Source organism: Neoarius graeffei, chromosome 4, assembly GCF_027579695.1.
Source record: "Neoarius graeffei isolate fNeoGra1 chromosome 4, fNeoGra1.pri, whole genome shotgun sequence".
Taxonomy (NCBI): domain Eukaryota; kingdom Metazoa; phylum Chordata; class Actinopteri; order Siluriformes; family Ariidae; genus Neoarius; species Neoarius graeffei.
In genome coordinates this window covers 59,635,693-59,643,524 of record NC_083572.1, presented here as the reverse complement: position 1 = coordinate 59,643,524, position 7,832 = coordinate 59,635,693, and positions in this window count along the sequence as shown.

Genomic DNA, 7,832 nt, shown 5'->3' with positions numbered 1-7,832 from the left:
CATAGATTAGATTGCATCCCTTTCGAAAACATTTTTTAATGTTATGTATCTACAAACACTGAATATATATTCAGCAAAATTCCAGTGATTGCCTTTTGAATTACGTATTTTCCATAGCTTTTATAAAAACCCATTTCCTTATGCCAATCCTCCTTTGCGTTCATCTTTCCATTTTATTTCTGTATAGTGCTCTCTATCTTCACTCTTGCCAAAGCTCTTCCTTCCCATTCCCCTAATTAATTACTGAAATCAGTACTGCGGTTGCTCAAGTCTCTAGTTTCTATGTTCCTTATGTGAATATTAATGAGCTGCTGTAAACATCTGGTTGTTGAAAGTTCTCTGCTTGCGCTGGACACTGTTTTAACAGGCTTCATTGTCATAATTAGAAAGACTATATTTCTCAGTATATCTTGCATAACCTGCTTGTGTATGTTTATTAGTTTCAGTGGCACTGCTTTACAGTGTAAGAAACATTGCAACTTTGATGTGTGAGCTTATAGAGTACTTACAATGCACAGGAAGTTACTGTGATTGAAAACAATTGAAATCACACCTCAGTACCATAGCTCTTTCAACCGTAGCAGAAAGTGATAGGAATTCAAACTGGTCAAGGCACCTAACCCCCAACTGCTCCCCGGGCGCTGTAGTATAGCTGCCCACTGCTCTGTGTATGGGTGTGCTCATTTCTCACTTGTGTACATGTGTGTCTTCACCGCTTCAGATGGATTAAATGCAGAGGAGGAATTTTGCTGTGTTTGAGTGTGCATGTGACAAATAAAGACCTCTTCTTTTTCTTCTTAATGGATGGATGGATGGATGGATGGATGTCAGGTCAGATATGTTAAAAATCAGGAATTTTAAAAAGTCTTCATACATAGTGACTGCACCATTTAATAAGAGCCTATATTTTAGCTAGCTAGCTTATTTTAGTTTGTGTAGCTGTAACAGCTGCAACTATCACAGCAAGGTGGGATGTAGAGCTGTGAGAAGTGAAAAAACATATGCATATAGCATGTTTTTTTTTTCCTAGTTGGATTCCTAAAATAAGGAAATAAGCTGTTCTTCAAAAAAAAAAAACCCCCACCACCTCCAGCAGCTAGAGAAAAGAGTTTATACACTAAGTACTTGTTTTGTGCCACCTAGTTTCCACTACTCATCTCATCCAGTAGAGAAAGAACCTATTATGCAAATAAAATACAGATTGGCTTTCTGTCAATACCCAAATGATCTGTGCTGTATTGTGCACCTGGAATAATTACTGTAATGAATTATGTGTGGTGTAGCTTTGCGTGTGGTTGAGTCTGTCTGGTAAAAAGCAAAGAAAGAGAAACAGGGATCCACTACTCACCATCCAATCACTTCAAATCAAAAGAAAAGTAGCTATGCCTAATTACATTATTATGTGTGTTATTGTGCATTGTTATAGTCTTAGCAGTTACAGCACACACAGTGTAAAAACTTCCATCTGGAAGACTTGAGTGCAGTTATTTAGATAAAAAATGTAGAACAATAGAAGTAAGAGTGCTGAAATTGGAATAATGTCTATGAAACCTATGGAAAAGCTTGGCTAATAACAAATATGACAGTTTATTATTAGTAGGCAATAGCAGAAAAGCAAATTTAAAAACACAAAGGCAATGAAGTTCGTGTTTTCAGTGTCTTGGAGTATATCGTCTTGAAAAAAGTCATCCATGCACATTTAGCAGAGCAATTTCACTTCATAAATTAAAGCAGTATTTGTAAAACAGAACTACTGCATTGTAAGAGTCACAAATAATGTTTCCTAATTTCAGTTCATCTGGATCACAAATTATAACCTACAATGGTGTTGCAGACAATTTTCAATGTCATCTCTCCACTTCAGGGCGGCACGGTGGTGTAGTGGTTAGCGCTGTCGCCTCACAGCAAGAAGGTCCGGGTTCGAGCCCTGTGGCCGGCGAGGGCCTTTCTGTGTAGAGTTTGCATGTTCTCCCTGTGCCTGCTTGGGTTTCCTCTGGGTGCTCCGGTTTCCCCTACAGTCCAAAGACATGCAGGTTAGGTTAACTGGCGACTCTAAATTGACCGTAGGTGTGAGTGTGAATGGTTGTCTGTGTCTATGTGTCAGCCCTGTGATGACCTGACGACTTGTCCAGGGTGTACCCCGCCTTTCGCCCGTAGTCAGCTGGGATAGGCTCCAGCTTGCCTGCGACCCTGTAGAAGATAAAGCGGCTACAGATAATGAGATGAGATAAGATCTCTCCACTTCAGCTTTTTTGACTATGCTTTATGCTCCCAACCCAATGCTTTGCATTGAGAAATGTAATCTCATCTAGTGAAACAGAAAATGGCAAAGGGAAGTAATTTTGGTTTTTCAGTTTGGGCTCCATTACTGCAAGCATATAAACGCAAAACTGGTGCCACTAAGCTTTAGAAATGAAGAGATGCCATTTTCTGTGCTTGTTCATGGGTTTTAAAAGGAGCACTGGAACTAAGAGCATTCCAGCACCACTGGAGTGACTGCTAATCAGCTAGAGCACTCCTAGCCATTCCCCATCCCTTTTACACTGATTAAAAACAGATGACCATAACCAAACCCCAAAAACAAAGTGCAGGGTTTTGTGTGTGTGTGTGTGTGTGTGTGTGTGTGTGTGTGTGCCTACGCATGCGCATTGTGGGGGAAGTGTTTTTGTGGAGAAGAACATCAATGTAATTTTATTTTTTTATTATTTTTTTAAGAGAGCACACAGAAGTGCTACAGAGGATAAAATTGTGCATGGCTTATGCTGAGACATAAGAGAAAAAGCTGTGAGGCCACTGTTTTTCTCTGTGCTTAAAAAAGTGCTCTGTTCAAATGTCATCTCTAAAAAGTCTCATTAAATAAGCCTTTTGAAAGTCAATAGAAATACTGTGTCATAATAAGGGCTGTCAAACAACATGCTATTAAGATTTGTGATGGTGACCTGAAAAAAAAAGAACAAAATTGTCATTACAGAGTAAATTTAATTCCGTAGCAAAATTGATGGACAATGGAAATCTTTCCAGTCTCTGTTTATTTGTGAATAAAGGTTTACCCCCCCCCCCCCCCAGACTTCCATTTGTAACTTTTTCTTTTTATCATATCTGATGGAATAGAGTGGCTAAAACATGGTGGGGTGAGCAGAAATGCTGCTTGTGTAATTAAATAAACTGACATGCTTGGGTCGTTCAGAAGGCTACGCTACTTAGGCAAGTACAGTTGTCCAAGCCACTGCAGTTACAGTTGTACAACCCCGATTCCAAAAAAGTTGGGACAAAGTACAAATTGTAAATAAAAACGGAATGCAATGATGTGGAAGTTTCAAAATTCCATATTTTATTCAGAATAGAACATAGATTACATATCAAATGTTTAAACTGAGAAAATGGATCATTTAAAGAGAAAAATTAGCTGATTTTAAATTTCATGACAATAATACATCTCAAAAAAGTTGGGACAAGGCCATGTTTACCACCGTGAGACATCCCCTTTTCTCTTTACAACAGTCTGTAAACGTCTGGGGACTGAGAAGACAAGTTGCTCAAGTTTAGGGATAGGAATGTTAACCCATTCTTGTCTAATGTAGGATTCTAGTTGCTCAACTGTCTTAGGTCTTTTTTGTCGTATCTTCCATTTTATGATGCGCCAAATGTTTTCTATGGGTGAAAGATCTGGACTGCAGGCTGGTCAGTTCAGTACCCGGACCCTTCTTCTACGCAGCCATGATGCTGTAATTGATGCAGTATGTGGTTTGGCATTGTCATGTTGGAAAATGCAAGGTCTTCCCTGAAAGAGACGTCATCTGGATGGGAGCATATGTTGCTCTAGAACCTGGATATACCTTTCAGCATTGATGGTGTCTTTCCAGATGTGTAAGCTGCCCATGCCACATGCACTAATGCAACTCCATACCATCAGAGATGCAGGCTTCTGAACTGAGCGCTGATAACAACTTGGGTCGTCCTTCTCCTCTTTAGTCCAAATGACACGGCGTCCCTGATTTCCATAAAGAACTTCAAATTTTGATTCGTCTGACCACAGAACAGTTTTCTACTTTGCCACAGTCCATTTTAAATGAGCCTTGGCCCAGAGAAGACGTCTGCGCTTCTGGATCATGTTTAGATACGGCGGCTTCTTTGAACTATAGAGTTTTAGCTGGCAACGGCAGATGGCATGGTGAATTGTGTTCACAGATAATGTTCTCTGGAAATATTCCTGAGCCTATTTTGTGATTTCCAATACAGAAGCATGCCTGTATGTGATGCAGTGCTGTCTAAGGGCCCGAAGATCACGGGCACCCAGTATGGTTTTCCGGCCTTGACCCTTACGCACAGATTCTTCCAGATTCTCTTAATCTTTTGATGATATTATGCACTGTAGATGATGATATGTTCAAACTCTTTGCAATTTTACACTGTCGAACTCCTTTCTGATATTGCTCCACTTTTTGTCGGCGCAGAATTAGGGGGATTGGTGATCCTCTTTCCATCTTTACTTCTGAGAGCTGCTGTCACTCCAAGATGCTCTTTTCATACCCAGTCATGTTAATGACCTATTGCCAATTGACCTAATGAGTTGCAATTTGGTCCTCCAGCTGTTCCTTTTTTGTACCTTTAACTTTTCCAGCCTCTTTTTGACCCTGTCCCAACTTTTTTGAGATGTGTTGCTGTCATGAAATTTCAAATGAGCCAATATTTGGCATGAAATTTCAAAATGTCTCACTTTCGACATTTGATATGTTGTCTGTGTTCTATTGTGAATATAATATCAGTTTTTGAGATTTATAAATTATTGCATTCTGTTTTTATTTACAATTTGTACTTTGTCCCAACTTTTTTGGAATCGGGGTTGTACATTTACTACAGTTGCCTTCTCAAATCTCATATTCCTGAGCAAAGTGTTTCACTTGATTTTCATTTTTCAAATTAATTATGTAATAAGCAATAATTTAAATAATTTTTCTCAACACTACAATGATTTTGAAAAAAAATTATCATTAGGCTCTATTTTATTGCTCTCAGCAAACAATACAGATCTATGGTAAGTGTAAGGTGTGTCCGAATTCACATTTGCTAGTTAAATGGTGGAAAAAATGGTCACAGCATTGGGTGCATAGTTCATCAGGGTTGTACTTCGTCTCTTAATTAATCATTGATGTGTTTGGGGTGTAATATGCAATAAATCAATCCGAATGTTGTCTGCACGTGAGCAGACCATCTATGGCATCAGCAGGATTCCGTCGAAGCTCCCTGAGGTGAAGCAGGTGTGGGAGGAGGTAGCAGCAGGTTATCGCCTAATAAATATTATAACTATCAATTATGATATCCATCCATGCATCCATTTTCTATACATTTACTCAACTCTAAATCAAAGCGAAATTAGGGAGTAATTAAAAACACATTTTTAATATGGGCCAAAGTTGCCTGAGGTTGGGCTGAAGTGCCCTTGAGCAAGGCACCCAACCCCCAACTGCTCTCCAGGTGCTGTAGCATAGCTGCCCACTGCTCTGGGTATGGTATGTGTGTGTACTCATTGCTCACTTGTATGTGCATGTGTGTGTTCACTGCTCCAGATGGGTTAAAGGCAGAGGCTGAATTGTGTGCTTAGCCCATGTTTACATTAGACCGTATCAGCGGATCATCAGATTAACGTTTTTAAAACGATTAGTGTGCACACAGCAACACCAATACACGATTTGCGTGCACACAGCAATACCAATACACGGATACCCTCGGCTCGGCAGGCATCCTGCGCTCCAAATCACTCCGCCCTGAACAGCGAGTGCCATCTGGAGGGTGCGCACTCCGGCCTTGCGCAGCTCACAGAGCACGCGAGTGAAGTGAACAAACTGTGATTCGGGACTGAGCCGCTGTGTGTGTGATCCCAGCGCATATCACTTACCACTTGCAAGTGGAAGGATGGCAAGCCTAAAGACAATCATAACTACACAATGGGCAGTATTTGCATCAGTATTTGCAGTATTTTCATACTTTTATACTCTTTAATGAAAGGTGATACAAGGCGGAAGTCCGCGCCGTTTTTCAGCAGTCGCGTCACATGACCAACGCCAGCGAATCAGGAAGGTGGATGTCACAGTGACGTTGTCCAATGATGACGCCAACTAGAGCTCAGCACAGCGTATCCGCGTATTCTGAATGTTTACACAGCACCGGAGCTGACACGATCTGGATTGAATACGTGGACGCTGGCGGATTCCCGTTTCCCGGCGTTTCCAGGCGGTTTAATGTAAACGGACAGTGCATCCGCGAAGAAAACGAGACAGATACGGTCTAATGTAAACGTAGCCTTAGTCTGTGCTTGAGTGTATGTGTGACAAATAAAGGCTGCTGCTTGCTTCAAAGTTCTAGACTGTCTGACTAATTTTTTCTTTTTTCTTTGTGTTTGTTTAGAACAAACACATTTACTTTTAGACCCCCCCCCCTTTTAAACTTCTGTTTGGGTTATGAATGAACTTATTGGCAGACAAATATACAAAAGTGATGCTTGGCTTGTTTTTTGTTGCAAGTGTGAGCATGGATTACAGAGGTTTCAAGTACTACAGTAGCTGATGTAATGTGACACATATTTATTGTCTGCAATTACTGTAGCATGTAACAAGGAACAGACAGAGCAGAGGCTGATTGAATATATGCGCCACCTTCGTCCAGCAGTAATGTTCATAATGAAATCCACCAATCAAATTTTGTGCTGTCGAGCAGACAGATCTTGTTACATACAGATTCTTAGTATGTAGGAGGAAAATTTTTTATCCCCCTCATTTGGTAGAAAACAAACACACTTTTCTCATGTTCTAATACTTTTTCAGTGTTTTGTAATAAGTATTAACCACCACAAATACATCTGCAGAATTTAAACAACCATAGTGTAAAACAGACTAGTCTGAAAAAGTGTATGTCAGAAAATACTGGAATTATCTACTGATGACACATGTACAGTACTCTGCAAAAGTCTTAGTGACTCTATTTAGTACAATTTTTTTTATAGATTTTTATTTTATGATTTCTACATTGTGGAATCAGTATAAAAATATTTTGGATTTCCAAACATTAGTTTTGCACAAAATGAAATGTTCCAGAAATAAATTGTATGTCAGTGAAGAAAGCAGCATATACAAGATTACTTTTCAGACAAAAACATAATAAAGGCTGCTGGGTTTTGCTGCAAAAATAGGAAGCAAGTGTGACAGTCAAAGTCTGCAGAAGTATTGTGGCTGGTTCTGCAAGATGCTCACTAATATTTATCAGTTCATTTCCTCATAAAACTGCACAAATTGTACCTGAAACTGCAATTTTTTTCAGCAAAGGTTCATCATACCAAATATTGACTTTGTGTTCAATTATTACTGTTTACTGCTCTTTGTAGTATTTTTAAAATGTATAAACATTTAATTTAATTATTATTGAAGGCATATTTGCTCTACAGCATTTTTTCTTTTGCATGTGACTAAGACTTTTGCACAGTACTGTACATCATCAGACTTCTTATCTGACATCAGAGTCCCTTTCTCAAGAAGATAGATTAGAAAAATCAGTCACCTTGTCCTAAAATAGATATAATCAGTAACTTTCATCCATAAATTATCTACCGTAAAATACCAAATAATAGCCGAGTTCCAATTAACCGCCGAGTTCCCTTTAACGGCCGGGTGTATGCGTGTGTTGTGACAAATAAAGGCCGGTTCCGAATACTCGCCGGGGTCTAAAAAAAAAAAAAAAGCGTCCGAACGTTCTATCTAGAATCTTGAGGCCCAGCACTTTTCTGGTTTTCTGGTGTTTAAACGATTTTGCATTGCATAGTTTTCTACCGAAACAATATG